Source organism: Arachis stenosperma, chromosome 1, assembly GCF_014773155.1.
Source record: "Arachis stenosperma cultivar V10309 chromosome 1, arast.V10309.gnm1.PFL2, whole genome shotgun sequence".
Classification (NCBI taxonomy): Eukaryota; Viridiplantae; Streptophyta; class Magnoliopsida; order Fabales; family Fabaceae; genus Arachis; species Arachis stenosperma.
Window position 1 is genome coordinate 74611716 of NC_080377.1, and position 18746 is coordinate 74630461.

Consider the following 18746-nt stretch of genomic DNA (forward strand, 5'->3'; position numbering starts at 1 on the left):
GTTTTCAGAATGGACCATATTAGATATATTCTACTATGGCCTCTCTGAATTTTCGAAAATGTCATTGGACCATTCTGCAGGTGGATCTATTCACCTGAAGAAAACGCCTGAAGAGGCTCAAGAACTCATTGACATGGTTGCAAATAACCAGTTCATGTACACTTCTGAGAGGAATTTCGTGAACAATGGGATACCTTAGAAGAAAGGAGTTCTTGAAATTGATGCTCTGAATGCCATATTGGCTCAGAACAAAGTGTTGACTCAACAGGTCAACATGATCTCTCAAAGTCTGAATGGATGGCAAAATGTATCCAGTAGTACTAGAGAGGCAGCTTCTGAAGAAGCTTATGATCCTGAGAACCCTGCCATGGCAAAGGTTAATTACATGGGTGAACCTTATGGAAACACCTATAACTCATCATGGAGAAATCATCCAAATTTCTCCTGGAAGGATCAACAAAAGCCTCAACAAGGCTTTAACAATGGTGGACGCAATAGGCTGAGTAATAGTAAGCCATATCCATCATCTTCTCAACAACAGACAGAGAATTCTGAACAAAACACTTCTAATTTAGCCAATATAGTCTCTGATCTGTCAAAGGCCACTTTCAGTTTCATGAATGAAACAAGATCCTCAATTAGAAATTTAGAGGCACAAGTGGGCCAGCTGAGTAAGAAAATCATTGAAACTCCTCCCAGTATTCTCCCAAGCAATACAGAAGAGAATCCAAAAGGAGAGTGCAAAGCCATTGATGTGATCAAAAAGGCCGAAAGCACAAGGGAGGAAGAGGACGAAAATCCTAGTGAGGAAGACCTCCTGGGACGTCCCTTAAGCAAGAAGGAATCTCCTATTGAGGATCCAAGAGAATCTGAGGCTCATATAGAGACCATAGAGATTCCAATAAATCTCCTGCTGCCATTCATGAGCTCTGAAGAATATTCTTCCTCTGAAGAGGATGAGGATGTAACTGGAGAGCAAGTTGCTCAGTATCTAGGAGCTATCATGAAGCTGAATGCCAAATTGTTTGGTAATGAGACTTGGGAAGGTGAACCTCCCTTGCTCATTAGTGAACTGAATACATGGATTCAGAAAACTCTACCTCAAAAGAAACAAGATCCTGGCAAGTTCTTAATATCCTGTACTATAGGCACCATGACCTTTAACAAGGCCCTGTGTGACCTGGGGTCAGGAATAAATCTTATGCCACTCTCTCTAATGGAGAAACTAGGGATCATTGAGGTACAGCCTGCCTTATTCTCATTACAATTGGCAGATAAGTCAGTAAGACAACCCTATGGATTAGTGGAGGACGTGTTAGTAAAGGTTGAAGGCCTTTACATCCCTGCTGATTTCATAGTATTAGACACTAGGAAGGAAGAAGATGATTGCATCATCCTTGGAAGACCTTTCCTAGCCACAGGAGAAGCTGTGATTGATGTCAAAAGAGGTGAACTAGTCCTTCAATTGAATGGGGACTACCTTGTGTTTAAAGCACATGGCCATCCCTCTGTGACAAAAGAGAGTAAGCATGAAGAGCTTCTCTCAGTTCAGAGTCAAGAAGAGCCCACACAGTCAAACTCTAAGTTTGGTGTTTTGAGGCCCCAACCAAATTCTAAGTTTGGTGTTAAGACCCCATATCCAAACTCTAAGTTTGGTGTTGGCAACTATACAACATTGACCTGATCACCTTGTGGCTCCATGAGAGCCACTGTCAAGCTATTGACATTAAAGAAGTGCTTGTTGGGAGGCAACCCAATTTTATTTATCTAATTTTATTTTATTCTATTTTATTGTTATTTTGTGTTTTATTAGGTACATGATCATGAGGAGTCACGAGAAAATCATAAAAATTAAAAACAGAATCAAAAACAGCAGAAGAAAAAAATCACACCCTGGAGGACGCACAGGCTGGCGTTCAACGCCAGTAAGAAGCATCTGGCCGGCGTTCAACGCCAGAACAAAGCATCATTCTGGCGCTGAACGCCAAAAACAAGCAACATCCTGGCGCTGAACGCCAGGAATGTGCCCAAAGAAGAAAAACTGGCGCTGAACGCCAGTAACAAGCATGAAACTGGCGTTCAACGCCAGAAACATGCTTTACATGGGCGTTGAACGCCCAGAATGTGCACCACACGGCGTTTAAATGCCAGAATGGTGTGCAAAGGCAATTTACATGCCTATTTGGTGCAAGGATGGAATTCCTTGACACCACAGGATCTGTGGACCCCACAGGATCCCCACCTACCTCGCCCTCTCTCTCCCCATTCATGGTCATCCCTTCTGTTTTTCATTCACCACTCACTCTTTCCCACCCAATCCCACCCATATAGCCAAATCCATCTCCCCTCACTCTCCTCTATTTTCTTCTTCTTCTTCTTTTTCTATTCTTTCTTTTCTTGCTCGAGGGCGAGCAATATTTTAAGTTTGGTGTGGTAAAAGCATAGCTTTTTTTTGCCTTTCCATTACCATTAATGGCACCTAAGGCCAGAGAAACCTCAAAGGGAAGACAAAAGCTTCCACCTCTGAGTCTTAGGAGATGGAAAGACTCATACAAAGCCGTCATAGCTCAGTGGTAGAACAGGTGGCTGCAAATCAAGAGATCCCTGAGATACCTCAGCGGATAAGTTGTCCTCCACACAAATATTGGAAGCAACTAAGGGTGGAACATCATGAGCACTCCATCATTCTCCAAGAAATAAGAGAAGATCAAAGAGCAATGAGGGAGGAGCAACAAAGGCAAGGAAGGGACATAGAAGAGCTAAAGAACAGCATTGGTCCTTCAAGAAAAAGACGCCACTAAGGTGGACTCATTCCTTGTTCTTTATTTCTTTCTGTTTTTCGGTTTTTAATATTGTGTTTATCTATGTTTTGTGTCTTTATTTCATGATCATTAGTATGTAACCATGCCTTAAAGCTGTGAATAAATTCCATTAGTCCTTCACCTCTCTTAAAAGAAAAATGTTTTAATTCAAAAGAACAAGAAGTACATGAATTTCGAATTTATCCTTGAATTTAATTTAATTATATTGATGTGGTGACAATACTTTTGTTTTCTGAATGAATGCCTAAACAGTGCATATTTTTTATCTTGTTGTTTATGAATGTTAAAATTGTTGGCTCTTGAAAGAATGAAGAACAAAGAGAATTGTTATTGATAATCTGAAAAATCATGAAATTGATTCTTGAAGCAAGAAAAAGCAGTGAAAAGTAAAAAGCTTGCGAAAAAAAAGGAGAAAAAAAATGGCGAAAAAAAAATAGAAAGAAAAAGAAAAAGCAAGCAGAAAAAGCCAATAGCCCTTAAAACCAAAAGGCAAGGGTAAAAAGGATCCAAGGCTTTGAGCATCAATGGATAGGAGGGCCCAAGGAAATAAAATCCAGGCCTAAGCGGCTAAATCAAGCTGTCCCTAACCATGTGCTTGTGTCATGAAGGTCCAAGTGAAAAGCTTGAGACTGAGTGGTTAAAGTCGTGATCCAAAGCAAAAGAGTGTGCTTAAGAGCTCTGGACACCACTAACTGGGGACTCTAGCAAAGCTAAGTCACAATCTGAAAAGGTTCACCCAGTTATGTGTCTGTGGCATTTATGTATCCGGTGGTAATACTGGAAAACAAAGTGCTTAGGGCCACGGCCAAGACTCAGAAGTAGCTGTGTTCAAGAATCAACATACTTAACTAGGAAAGTCAATAACACTATCCGAAATTCTAAGTTCCTAGAGAAGCCAATCATTCTAAACTTCAAAGGAAAAAGTGAGATGCCAAAACTGTTCAGAAGCAAAAAGCTACAAGTCCCGCTCATCTAATTAAATTAATATTCATTGATATTCGGGAATTTATAGTATATTCTCTTCTTTTTATCCTATTTGATTTTCAGTTGCTTGGGGACAAGCAACAATTTAAGTTTGGTGTTGTGATGAGCGGATAGTTTATACGCTTTTTGGCATTGTTTTTAGGTAGTTTTTAGTAAGTTCAAGCTACTTTTAGGGATGTTTTCATTAGAGTTTATGTTAAATTCACATTTCTGGACTTTACTATGAGTTTGTGTGTTTTTCTGTGATTTCAGGTAATTTCTGGCTGAAATTGAGGGACCTGAGCAAAACTCTGAAAAAGGCTGACAAAAGGACTGCTGATGCTGTTGGAATCTGACCTCCCTGCACTCAAAATGGATTTTCTGGAGCTACAGAACTCCAATTGGCGCGCTCTTAACGGCGTTGGAAAGTAGACATCTAGAGCTTTCCAGCAATATATAATAGTCCATACTTTATTCGGAAATTGACGACGTAACTTGGCGTTGAACGCCAAGTACATGCTGCTGTCTGGAGTTAAACGCCAGAAAAACGTCATGATCCGGAGTTGAACGCCCAAAACACGTCATAACTTGGAGTTCAACTCCAAGAGAAGCCTCAGCTCGTGGATTGATCAAACTCAGCCCAAACATACACCAAGTGGGCCCCGGAAGTGGATTTATGCATCAATTACTTACTCATGTAAACCCTAGGAGCTAGTTTATTATAAATAGAACATTTAACTATTGTATTAGATATCTTTTGACAGTTGGATCTCTGGACGCCTAGTCCTTAGACCATGGGGGCTGGCCATTTGGCCATGCCTGAACCTTTCACTTATGTATTTTCAACGGTGGAGTTTCTACACACCATAGATTAAGGGTGTGGAGCTCTGCTGTACCTCAAGTATTAATGCAATTCTATTTTCTTTTATTCAATTCTATCTTATTCTTATTCCAAGATATTCATTCGCATCCAAGAACATGATGAATGTGATGATTATGTGACGCTCATCATCATTCTCACCTATGAACGCGCGTGATTGACAACCACCTCCGTTCTACATGCAACCGAGCTTGAATGTGTATCTCTTAGATTCCCCAACAGAATCTTCGTGGTATAAGCTAGATAGATGGCGGCATTTATGAGGATCCGGAAAGTCTCACCTTGTCTGTGGTATTCCGAGTAGGATCCTGGGAATCCGGAAAGTCTAACCTTGTCTGTGGTATTCCGAGTAGGATTCCGGTAATGAATGACTGTGACGTGCTTCAGACTCGCAAGTGCTGGGCGTTAGTGACAGACGCAAAAGAATCAAGGGATTCTATTCCAGTAGGAGCGGGAACCAACCAGTGATTAGCCGTGCTGTGACAGAGCGCGTGAGCGTAGTTTTCACTGCGAGGATGGGATGTAGCCTTCGGCCAGGTGATGCCTCCAGACGATTAGCCATGCGAGTGACAGCCGCAGAGGACCATTTTCCCGAGAGGATTCAAAGTAGCCATCGTCGAACGGTGAACCCCTATACACAGCTTGCCATGGAAAGGAGTAAGAAGGATTGAATTGAAGCAGGAGAAAAGCAGGCGTCCTTGAGCCATACAGTATCCCCATATGCTTATCTGAAATTCCCACCAATGAATCTGCATAAGTATTCTATCCCTTTTTATTATTTCTATTTTCTTATTTCTATTTTCGAAACCATAAACCAATTTAATCTGCCTAATTGAGATTTACAAGGTGACCATAGCTTGCTTCATACCAACAATCTCTGTGGGATCGACCCTTACTCACGTAAGGTTTATTACTTGGACGACCCAGTACACTTGCTGGTTAGTTGAACGGAGTTGTGTTCACTCGTGCCAATCTCAAATTCCATAATTTTACAATGAGTACAACTTAAAGAATATGGATCACAATTTCGTCCACCACTTTCTAAAACTTTGTTCTTCATCTAACCAATCAACAAATATGGAATATAGATATACAAAATCATGAGGTATTTTTACAGGTTGTAATGGGGCCAAGGTAAAGGTAAGGGTATATGTATAAGGCTAAGTGAGCTAATAAAGTGAATCCTTGATTAGTCTAAGATTTCACCTAACATACATACTTTATATAATTTAAAGTTTCTTTACCTATTTACCCAAATTTTCTCACTTTGGATTACAAGCTCATGCATTAATTTTAATTTTGAACTTTTTGTTCCATGTGTATTGATTTTTATTTTGCAATTTGGGAATTTTGTGTATCTCCTGAAAATGTAAAAAAAATTTTATTTTTTTATTTTTTATTTTTTTTACACATGGTAGTTTAGTTATTTTGATTTCACATGAGCATGCTTTCCAAATTTTATTTTTGAAACAACTTATTCTTTTCAAATTCCTACTTTGTTTCTATCATCCCATGTTCCCGTAAAATTCCCCACACTTAAATAATACACAATTTCTATCTTAAGCTAACCAACGATTCACCTTGGAATTTTTATTTTGTTTTTCTGCTTAAGGCTAGTAATGTGGTTTATAGAACAAGAGGGGATTAAAAAGCTCAAGGGGGCTAACAAGGGTGATGTAAAAGGTAGGCTAATTTGGGATAAGTGAGGAAAAATTCAAATGATGGCCTCAATCATCTCTTGGTATGTATCTATATTCTATATTGGACATATAGATTAAAACAAAGTAAAGAACACCAGAATAAAAAAGAAGGGCAAAACACATAGGAATGAAATTTATGGTTTGAATGCAACCATACAATTAAGCTCAAAACTCACAGGCTGTGTGTTCTCCAGCTCAAAAATCATATATCAGTTATGTATGTCATGCAAGTAGAAATCAAGAGTTCCCATTATTCTCAATGTAAATATTAGGGTGGCTTTAAAGTTTTAGTGTTCCTCCTTGAAGAAATGTTGTTAACTAACTAGCATGTAATGCTATATATACAAAGTGTGTGGATTGTTTTGATTCTGTTAAAGTTTCTTGTTTACTTCTTTTGTTTTGAATTGAATCAAACTATTATGTGCTAAAAGGGTAAACCATACTAATTAATCCACATATTCTATAACTAATAAGTTTAGAATTGCAAACTGAACTAAATGTCTATGATATAAACTAAAGTGCAAAATGTGGAAATAAAGTAAAAATACAGCAAAAGAAAAATGTGCAAGCGCTGAGAAATAAAAATAAAAATAAAAATACAGAAAAATAAACAAAATAAGATAGAAGAGTCTGTAGTGGTTCACCAAAAAGATAAGCCAGTGATAGCGACCTCCCCACACTTAAATAATAGCATCGTCCTTAATGCTCACTCAAGCTGAGTGTGAAGAAGTGTCATCACCGGAAGGATGGGCTGCTGGTGTCTCTATAGTGGCCGGAGGGTCTGCAGTCTGGATAAGTGTAGGAGGATCTGTCTACTGTAGTGGATGCGCTGACTGTAGAGGAATCTCTGGGTCTGCGGCCTGAATCTGGTGAGGCTCCTCATGCTGTGGTGCAACCTGCTCTGGTCTCGCCTGCTCAGCCTGGGCATGTGTCTCCTCCTCATGATCGCTCGCCTCTGCCTCAGATGTATCAGAAGGGGTGTTAGGCTCGGAGGGGATGTCGCTGCTGGATCGGATCATCAACTTAAGGTGCTCATAGCGCTGCTTGTTGTGACGCTCCATACGATCTAGGTAGGCGAAGAGGCAGTGCATCATATGATAGATAGGCTCTGCGGCAGGTGGAGGTGCAGTGGTGGTAGCTGGTACAGCAGTGGATGAAGAAAGGGCAGCTGAAGGTGTGGCTGCCGCATCAGAAGCGGTGAGGAATGGGGGTCTGTAACCTAAAGCTTGAAACTTCCTAATGCGAGGGATAATCTTCTTGCAGTCTGCAGCAGGTGGCTTTTCATCAGTAGGCTCCCAAGGCACGTCAGCTCGACGGCCGAGCTGGGTAATTAGATAAGGGAAAGGGAGAGTGCCTTTGACATGGACCTTGGCCATATAGTACCGGATGAAACACGGAAGATACAGGTCCTTACCCTCCATTACGCACCAAATGAGGATGATCATAGCAGCGGGCAGCTCCGTCTCATGAGTGCTCGGCATAAGATAGTTGCTCAGGATCTGGTGCCAGAGCCAAGCCTCATCATTCAGATACATCAGCTTGATTCCCTTAGGCATTGCTGTATTCTTTCCCATGACCCAGGGGACAGTAGGATCAAGGGCTATTCTCTGCTTGACAGCATCCCAGTCAAATCTCATAAAGCGCATATCCTCTTTAGCCTTTTGGTAACCGTCAAGTTGATCTGACTTAGGCTGAAGGTGGAGGATGTCCTCAATAGCTTTCTCAGTGACTAGAATATGTTTCCCTCTGAGGTGCACTGCATCCAGGGAAGTCTTGAAATAGTTGCAGTAAAACTCTCGGACCCAGGAAGCATTGACCTCTATCAAGTTCCTTTCCAAGAAGAACCAGCCTCCCTGTTTGATCTGATCGGAGGTGTACTATTGTAGTTCGTCTGGAATTTTCAGGGTTCTCTCCAGGTACAGGTTGCTGGAGGTGGCAAACACTGGATACTTCAGCTCACAGTATCTATTTGCAAATTTTACCGAATCTGTGGCAGTGAGGAGCTGGTCAGCCTTCTCCTGCGGGATAAAGTGCTTTTCCCGCCAGGAGTTATCATGTAGAATATCCAGGATTGACATAGAGGATTCGCCTCTTTTCCTTTTGCCAGTGGTTGCCTTGCCTTTTCCTTTACGCTGAGGGTCGGACATCCTGAAAATCAGAAATTCTAGGATATAATTAAAGAATAAAAATAGGAAAACAAGTAGGCAAATAGGATAATAGCAATATAAGCACAGAGTGGCAAAATAGCAGTAGAATTATGAAATGAGTTAAATATATGTACATTTTGGACTGTATTTGAGGTAAAAATATGAGATGAAAAATCACAATCCAAAATATAGAAAAGGTGGAATTCAAGTTAAATAGGAAGAACAATGATCATGCCCTGAGTTAGAAAGTTAAAGTAGTTAGTTAAAAATTGAAAAGAGAGGTTTGAAAGTGAAAATGGTTAGTAGTGAGAAAGAAATTTAGAAAGGTAAAGCAGTGAGTTAAAAAGAAGGTTAGAGAAAGTGGCATGATGATCGGTTTCTAAGTAACAAGAATTTCACAAATTTAAAGAATAGTCAACTCGTATTCAAGCAAGGATATCAGGTTATTGATGAAAATTCATATAAATACAGGAGTAGCTAAAAGTAAAATGAAATAATCAATAATGTAATTTATTAACCAGGGAATCAAAAAGGAATAAGAATGCTACCCCGTGCACTCATGAATTGGTTTTGTGGTAGCTAATTAGTTTTGGTTTTGTCAAAATTGCCAAAACCAATTCATGAATGTAAAAATGAAACAACTTGCAGAAAATTGGGCAGCATTCCGGCTAAAATTAGATGTTCCCGGAATAAACAGCAGGAAAAATCAGTTCATATAAATGGAAATAAAGCTGCAAATAAACACAAATAACATGAACATGAAAGAGCAGTGTAACAGCAGCAAGAAACATGGAAGAACAATGTATGAACAATATGAACATCACAGCCAGATCAAAATTGCAGAATAGGTAAAACAAGTAACAAGAACGGCGTAATTATCAGGCCTAAATCCACTAACCACATCCTAGCTACATAACCACTTAGAATCCACTACAAACATGCATCTCTAACTATCCTATTCTGAATAAAAATTGGAAAACAAACTAAGGAATCGAAAAGAGGAATCACAGTATGGTGGAACCTGGTGCGTAGAAGTACAATTATATGGAACAGAGATGAGGGCAGAGAGGTGGCGGTGGTGACTGATGAGCGGATAATTTATACGCTTTTTGACATTATTTTTAGGTAGTTTTTAGTAAGATCTAGCTACTTTTAGGGATGTTTTCATTAGTTTTTATGCTAAATTCACATTTCTGGACTTTACTATGAGTTTGTGTGTTTTTCTGTGATTTCAAGTATTTTCTGGCTGAAATTGAGGGACCTGAGCAAAACTCTAATAAAAGGCTGACAAAGGACTGCTTATGCTGTTGGATTCTGACCTCTCTGCACTCGAAATAGATTTTCTGGAGCTACAAAACTCCAAATAGCGCGCTCTTAACGGCGTTGAAAGTAGACATCCAGAGCTTTCCAGCAATATATAATAGTTCATACTTTAGTCGAGATTAGACGATGCAAACTGGCGTTCAACGCCAGTTCCATGCTGCATTTTGGAGTCAAACGCCAGAAACACGTCACAAACCAGAGTTAAACGCCAAAAACACGTTACAACTTGACGTTTAACTCCAAGAGAAGCCTCTGCACGTGTAAAGCACAAGCTCAGCCCAAACACACACCAAGTGGGCCCCGGAAGTGGATTTATGCATCAATTACTTATTTCTGTAAACCCTAGTAGCTAGTCTAGTATAAATAGGATATTTTACAATTGTATTAGACATCTCTGGATTGTATTTTGATCCTTTGATCATGTTTTGGAGGCTGGCCTCTCGGCCATGACTAGACCATCACTTATTTATTTTCAACGGTGGAGTTTCTACACACCATAGATTAAGGGTGTGGAGCTCTGCTGTACCTCGAGTTTTAATGCAATTACTACTACTTTCTATTCAATTTAGCTTATTCTTGTTCTAAGATATTCGTTGCACTTCAACATGATGAATGTGATGATCCGTGACACTCATCATCATTCTCACCTGTGAACGCGTGACTGACAACCACTTCTGTTCTACCTTAGAAAGAGTGAGTATCTCTTGGATTTCTTAATCAGAATATTCGTGGTATAAGCTAGAATTATTGGCGGCCACTCTTGAGGATCTGGAAAGTCTAAACCTTGTCTGTGGTATTCCGAGTAGGATTTAAGGATTGAATGGCTGTGACGAGCTTCAAACTCGCGATTGTTGGGCGTGATGACAAACGCAAAAGAATCAATAGATTCTATTCCGACATGATCGAGAACCTACAAATGATTAGCCGTGCTGTGACAGAGCATTTGGACCATTTTCACTGAGAGGATGGGATGTAGCCATTGACAACGGTGATGCCTTACTTACAGCTTGCCATGGAAAGGAGTAAGAAGGATTGAAAGTACGAAAGCAGTATGTTGCAGAGATCCAAAAGGAACACAGCATCTCCATATACTTATCTGAAATTCTTACCAATGATTTACATAAGTATTTTTATCTTTATTTTCTGTTTATTTATTATTATTATTCGAAAACTCCATAACCATTTATTATCCACCTAACTGAGATTTACAAGATGACCATAGCTTGCTTCATACCAACAATCTCCGTGGGATCGACCCTTACTCACGTAAGGTTTATTACTTGGACGACCCAGTGCACTTGCTGGTTAGTTGTACGAAGTTGTGAAGAAAGTGATGAGTTAGTAGATGTGCATACCAAGTTGAATGCTATTGTTAGAGATCACAATTTCGTGCACCAAGGTTTTGACACCGTTGCCGCGGATTGTTCGAGTTTGGACAACTGACGGTTCATCTTGTTGCTCAGATTAGGTAATTTTCTTTTTGTTTTATTTTCAAGAATCTTTTTCCAAAAATCTTTCAAAAAAATATTTTCCCTTTGTTTTCGAAAATTATTCTAAATTTTTAAGAATGAATTCTAGAGTTTCATGGTAACACGTTGAAGCCTGGCTGGCTGTAAAGCCATATCCAAATTCTTTTGGATTGAGGCTTCCACTTGTCAACATAAAAGGCATGTATATGGAGTTGGATGAAGTATCAACTGTTGCATGCTTGATTTATATCCTAAAGCTGGCTGGCTATTAAGCCATGTCCAACTCCTGGATCGGAGCTTTAGGCTAACATTGAAAGATTCCTGAAATTCCTATTAAAAATTTTGAATATCTTATTTTCTTTTTCCTATAAAATTTTGAAAAAAATCCAAAAAAAAAGAAAATCCTAAAATCAAAAATATTTTGTGTTTCTTGTTTGAGTCATGAGTCAATTTTTAAGTTTGGTGTCAATTGCATGTTTTAAAAAAATTTTGCATTTTTTTCGAAAATTCATGCATGTGTTCTTCATGATCTTCAAGTTGTTCTTGGTAAGTCTTCTTGTTTGATCTTTATGTTTTCTTGTTTTGTGTCTTTTATTGTTTTTCATATGCATTTTTGCATTCATAGTGTCTAGGCATTAAAAATTTCTAAGTTTGGTGTCTTGCATGTTTTCTTTTCTTGAAAATTTTTCAAAAATAAATCTTGATGTTCATCTTGATCTTCAAAGTGTTCTTGGTGTTCATCTTGACATTCATAGTGTTCTTACATGCATCATTGGTTTTGATAAAAAATTTTCATGTTTTGGGTCATTTTTATGTTTTTCTCTCTCATCATTAAAAATTCAAAAATAAAAAATATCTTTTCCTTATTTTTCTCAAAATTTCGAAAATTTGAGTTGACTTAGTCAAAAATTTTTAAAAACTTAGCTATTTCTTATAAGTCAAGTCAAATTTTCAATTTTAAAAATCTTATCTTTTCAAAACTTTTTCAAAAATCAAATCTTTTTCATTTTTCTTACTATTTTTCGAAAATTTTTAATTTGAATTTTAAAATCTTTTTCTTATCTTTAATTCATGATTTTCAAACGCTTTACTAACAATTAATGTGATTGATTCAAAAATTTGAAGTTTGTTACTTTGTTGTTAAGAAAGGTTTAATCTTTAAATTCTAGAATCATATCTTTTAGTTTCTTGTTAGTCAAGTAATAAATTTTAATTTTAAAAATCAAATCTTTTTCAAAATATCTTTTCAATCATATCTTTTTAAAACATATCTTTTTCAAAAATCAATTTCAAAATCTTATTCTAACTTCTTATCTTTTCAAAATTGATTTTCAAATCTTTTTCAACTAACTAATTGACTTTTTGTTTATTTCTTATCTTTTTCAAAACAACCTAACTACTTTTCTCTTTCTAATTTTCGAAAATTACTTCCCTCTTTTTCAAAATTTTCTTAATTAACTAATTGTTTCAAATTTTAATTTTAATTTTATTTCTTCTCTTAATTTTCGAAAATCACTAACTCTTTTTCAAAATTTATTTTTGAATTTCTCCTTCTCTCATCATATTCTATTTATTTACTCATTTACTAACACTTCTCTTTATCTCAAGAATTTGAACCTATCCTTCCCCTTGTGTTTGGATTCTTACTTTTTCCTTCTTCTATTCCTTTCTTCTTCTACTAACATAAAGGAATCTCTCTACTGTGGTAAAGAGGATCCCTATTATTATTTTCTGTTCCCTTCTTTTTCATATGAGCAGGAGCAAGGACAAGAACATTCTTGTTGAAGCAGATCCTGAACCTGAAAGGACTCTAAAGAGGAAACTAAGAGAAGCTAAATTACAACAATCCAGAGACAACCTTACAGAAATTTTCGAAAAAGAAGAGGAGATGGCAGCCAAAAATAATAATGCAAGGAGGATGCTTGGTGATTATACTACACCTACTTCTAAGTTTGATGGAAGAAGCATCTCAATCCCTGCCATTGGAGCAAATAATTTTGAGCTGAAACCTCAACTAGTTGCTCTAATGCAACAGAACTGCACGTTCCATGGACTTCCATCAAAAGATCCCTATCAGTTTTTAACTAAATTCTTGCAGATCTGTGAGACTGTTAAGACTAATGGAGTAGATCCTAAAGTCTACAGGCTCATGCTTTTTCCTTTTGATGTAAGAGACAGAGCTAGAACATGGTTGGACTCACAACCTAAGGATAGCCTGGACTCTTGGGATAAGCTGGTCACGGCCTTCTTGGCTAAGTTCTTTCCTCCTCAAAAGCTGAGCAAGCTTAGAGTGGATGTTCAGACCTTCAAACAAAAAGATGGTGAATCCCTCTATGAAGCTTGGGAAAGATACAAACAGATGACCAAAAGGTGTCCTTCTGACATGCTTTCAGAGTGGACCATTTTGGATATATTCTATTATGGTCTATCTGAGTTCTCTAAGATGTCATTGGACCATTCTGCAGGTGGATCCATTCACCTAAAGAAAATGCCTGCAGAAGCTCAAGAGCTTATTGACATGGTTGCAAATAACCAGTTCATGTACACTTCTGAGAGGAATTCCGTGAATAATGGGACGTCTCAGAAGAAGGGAGTTCTTGAAATTGATGCTCTGAATGCCATATTGGCTTAGAACAAAATGTTGACTCAGCAAGTCAACATGATTTCTCAAAGTCTGAATGGATGGCAAAATGCATCCAACAGTATTAAAGAGGCATCTTCTGAAGAAGAAGCTTATGATCGTGAGAACCCTGCAATGGCAGAGGTAAATTACATGGGTGAACCTTATGGAAACACCTATAATTCATCATGGAGAAATCATCCAAATTTCTCATGGAATGATCAACAAAAGCTTTAACAAGGCTTCAATAATGGTCGAAGAAATAGGCTCGGCAATAGCAAGCCTTTTCCATCATCTTCTCAGCAACAGACAGAGATTTCTGAGCAGAGCACCTCTAACTTAGCAAATATAGTCTCTGATTTGTCTAAGGCCACTTTAAGTTTCATGAGTGAAACAAGGTCCTCCATCAGAAATTTGGAGGTACAAGTGGGCCAGCTGAGTAAGAAAGTCACTGAAACTCCTCCTAGTATTCTCCCAAGCAATACTGAAGAGAATCCTAAAAGAGTGTGCAAGGCCATTGACATAATCAACATGGCCGAACCTAGAGAGGAAGGAGAGGACGTGAATCCCAATGAGGAAGACCTCATGGGACGTCTCCCAGGCAAGAAGGAGTTCCTTATTGAGGACCTAAAGGAATCTGAGACTCATATAGAGGCCATAGAAATTTCATTAAACTTCATTTTGCCATTGATGAGCTCTGAGAACTATTCTTCCTCTGAAGAGGATGAAGATGTAACTGGAGAGCAAGTTGCTCAATATCTAGGAGTCATCATGAAGCTGAATGCCAAGTTATTTGGTAATGAGACTTGGGAAGATGAATCTCCCTTGCTCATTAGTGAACTAGATATATGGGTTCAACAAACGTTACCTCAAAAGAAACAAGATCCTGGTAAATTCTTAATACCCTGTACCATAGGCACCATGACCTTTGAAAAGGCTCTGTGTGACCTAGGGTCAGGCATAAATCTTATGCCACTCTCTGTAATGGAGAAGCTAGGGATCATTGAGGTACAGCCTGCCACATTCTCATTACAGATGGCAGACAAGTCAGTAAGACAAGCTTATGCATTAGTAGAGGACGTGCTAGTGAAGGTTGAAGGCCTTTACATCCCTGCTGATTTCATAATCTTAAACACTAGGAAAGAGGAGGATGAATGCATCATCCTTGGAAGACCTTTCCTAGCCACAGCAGGAGCTGTGATAGATGTTAACAGAGGAGAATTAGTCCTTCAATTGAATGGGGACTACCTTATGTTTAAGACCCAAAGGTGTTCCTCTATATACATGGAGAGAAAGCATGAAAAGCTTCTCTCAATACAGAGTCAAACAAAGCCCCCACAATCAAACTTTATGTTTGGTATTGGGAGGCCACAACCAAACTCTAAGTTTGGTGTTAAACCCCCACATCCAAACTCTAAGTTTGGTGTTGGGAGTCTACAACATTGACCTGATCACCTGTGAGGCTCCATGAGCGCCCACTGTCAAGCTAGTGACATTAAAGAAGCGCTTATTGGGAGACAACCCAATTTTTATTTATCTAATTCTATTTTATTTTTATTGTTCTTTTATGTTTTACTAGGTTCATGATCATGTGGAGTCACAAAACAAATACTAAAATTAAAAATAGAATCAAAAACAGCAAAAGAAACAGCACACCCTGGAGGAAGGGCTTATTGGCGTTTAAACGCCAGTAAGGAGCATCTGGCTGGCGTTCAACGCCAGAACAGAGCATGGATCTGGCGTTGAACACCAGAAACATGCAGCAATCTGGCGTTTAAACGCCAGGATTGCACACTGAAGAAAGCTAGTGTTCAACGCCAGAAACATGCTGCAGACTGGCATTGAATGCCCAAAACAAGCATAGAACTGGCGTTTAACGGCAGAAACAAGCATTAATCTGGCATTAAACGCCAGGATTGCATGCAGAGAGCATTTTACACGCCTCATTTGTGCAGGGATGTAAATCCTTGACACCTCAGGATCTATGGATCCTACAGGATCATCTCAGGATATGTGGACCCCACAGGATCCCTACCTACCTCAACTCACCTTCTCTCTTCTTCACACAATCCAATAACACTCTTCCCCATAAACCCCACCGACCTTCAAAATTCAAATCTCTTTCCCACCCAAACCCACCCTACATGGCCGAACCAACTCCCTCTCACTCCACTATATAAATCCCTCCATTCTTCTTCATTTTCACACAACACAACCCTCTCTTCTCCCCCTTGGCCGACACAAATCTCTCTCTCTCACCTCCATATCTTCTTCTTCTTTTCTTTCTTCTTTTGCTCGAGGGCTAGCAATATTCTTAGTTTGGTGTGGTAAAAGCATAGCTTTTTTTTATTTTTCCATAACCACTTATGGCACCAAAGGCCGGAGAAACCTCTAGAAAGAAGAAAGGGAAGACAAAAGCTTCCACCTCCAAGTCATGGGAGATGGAAAGATTCATCTCAAGGGTCCATAGCTCAGTAGTAAAGCATTTGACTGCACATCAAGAGAGCCACTCATGGATCTCAACAAGAGCATGAAGAATTTCCTCATCAAGAAATTCCTGAGATACCTCAGGGGATACAGTTTTCTCCACACAATTATTGGGAGCAACTAAGGATAGGAGCACAAAAATCACTAGGGATCAAGCAACAGAGGCAAGGAAGAGACATAGAGGACCTCAGGCGCTCCATTGATCTTCAAGAGGGAGACACCACCCGCACTAAGGTGGACTCATTCCTTAATCTTCTAGTCTAATTATTTGCTATTTTTCGGTTTTCATGCTATATGTTTGTCTAAGTTTGTGTCTTTATTACATGATCATTAGTATTTAGTAAGTATGTCTTAAGGCTATGAATAATTCCATGAATCCTTCACCTCTCTTAAATGAAAAATGTTTTTAATACAAAAGAACAAGAAGTACATGAGTTTCAAATTTATCCTTGAACTTAGTTTAATTATATTGATGTGGTGACAATACTTTTTGTTTTCTGAATGAATGCTTGAACAGTGCATAGTTTTGATCTTGTTGTTTATGAATGTTAAAATTGTTGGCTCTTGAAAGAATGATGAACAAAGAGAAATGTTACTGATAATCTGAAAAATCATAAATTTGATTCTTGAAGCAAGAAAAAGTAGTGAAAAAAAGCTTGCGAGAAAAAAAAAGTGGCGAAAAAAAAAGGTGGCGAAAAAAAATTTTAGAAAGAAAAAGAAAAAGCAAACATAAAAAGCCAATAGCCCTTAAAACTATAAAGCAAGGGTAAAAAGGATCCAAGGCTTTGAGCATCAATGGATAGGAGGGCCCAAGGAAATAAAATCCAGGCCTAAGTGGCTAAATCAAGCTGTCCCTAACCATGTGCTTGTGGCATGCAGGTCCAAGTGAAAAGCTTGAGACTGAGTGGTTAAAGTCGTGATCCAAAGCAAAAAGAGTGTGCTTAAGAGCTCTGGACACCTCTAATTGGGGACTTTAGCAAAGTTGAGTCACAATCTGAAAATGTTCACCCAGTTATGTGTCTGTGGCATTTATGTATCCGGTGGTAATACTAGAAAACAAAGTGCTTAGGGCCACGGCCAAGACTCATAAAAGTAGCTGTGTTCAAGAATCAACAAAATTAACTAGGAGAATCAATAACACTATCTGAAATTCTAAGTTCATAGAGATGCCAATCATTCTAAACTTCAAAGGAAAAAGTGAGATGCCAAAACTGTTCAGAAACAAAAAGCTACAAGTCCCGCTCATCTAATTAGAACTAATATTCATTGATATTTTGGGATTTATAGTATATTCTCTTCTTTTATCCTATTTGATTTTCAGTTGCTTGGGGACAAGCAACAATTTAAGTTTGGTGTTGTGATGAGGGATAATTTATACGCTTTTTGGCATTATTTTTAGGTAGTTTTTAGTAAGATCTAGCTACTTTTAGGGATGCTTTCATTAGTTTTTATGCTAAATTCACATTTCTGAACTTTACTATGAGTTTGTGTATTTTTCTGTGATTTCATGTATTTTCTGGCTAAAATTGAGGGACCTGAGCAAAACTCTGATAAAAGGCTGACAAAGGACTGCAGATGCTGTTGGATTCTGACCTCCCTGCACTCGAAATAGATTTTCTGGAGATACAAAACTCCAAATGGAGTTCTCTCAATTGCGTTGGCAAATAGACATCCAGAGCTTTCCAGCAATATATAATACTTCATACTTTATTCGAGATTAGATGACGCAAACTGGCGTTCAACGCAAGTTCCATGCTGCATTTTGGAGTCAAACGCCAGAAACACGTCACAAACCATAGTTAAATGCCAAAAACACGTTACAACTTGGCATTTAACTCCAAGAGAAGCCTCTGCACGTGTAAAGCTCAAGCTCAGCCCAAGCACACACAAAGTGGGCCCCGGAAAAAGATTTACGCATCAATTACTTATTTCTATAAACCCTAGTAGCTAGTTTAGTATAAATAGGACATTTTACTATTGTATTTTGATCCTTTGATCATGTTTTGGAGGCTGGCCTCTCGGCCATGCCTGGACCATCACTTATGTATTTTCAATGGTGGAGTTTCTACACACCATAGATTAAGGGTGTGGAGCTCTGCTGTACCTCGAGTTTTAATGCAATTACTGCTACTTTCTATTCAATTCAGCTTATTCTTGTTCTAAGATATTCGTTGCACTTCAACATGATGAATGTGATGATCTGTGACACTCATCATCATTCTCACCTATGAACGCATGACTGACAACCACTTCTGTTCTACCTTAGAAAGAGCGAGTATCTCTTGGATTTCTTAATCAGAATCTTCGTGGTATAAGCTAGAATTATTGGTGGCCA

General features: G+C 38.5%; 1 non-coding gene across 1 annotated transcript; it reads right to left on the reverse strand.

Annotated features, from left to right (window-relative positions):
• Positions 1 to 13585: 13585 nt before the first annotated feature.
• LOC130953230 (small nucleolar RNA R71) lies at positions 13586 to 13693 on the reverse strand. Its single transcript, XR_009075406.1, has one exon. It is a non-coding gene; the product is annotated as a small nucleolar RNA R71 (small nucleolar RNA).
• Positions 13694 to 18746: the final 5053 nt, after the last annotated feature.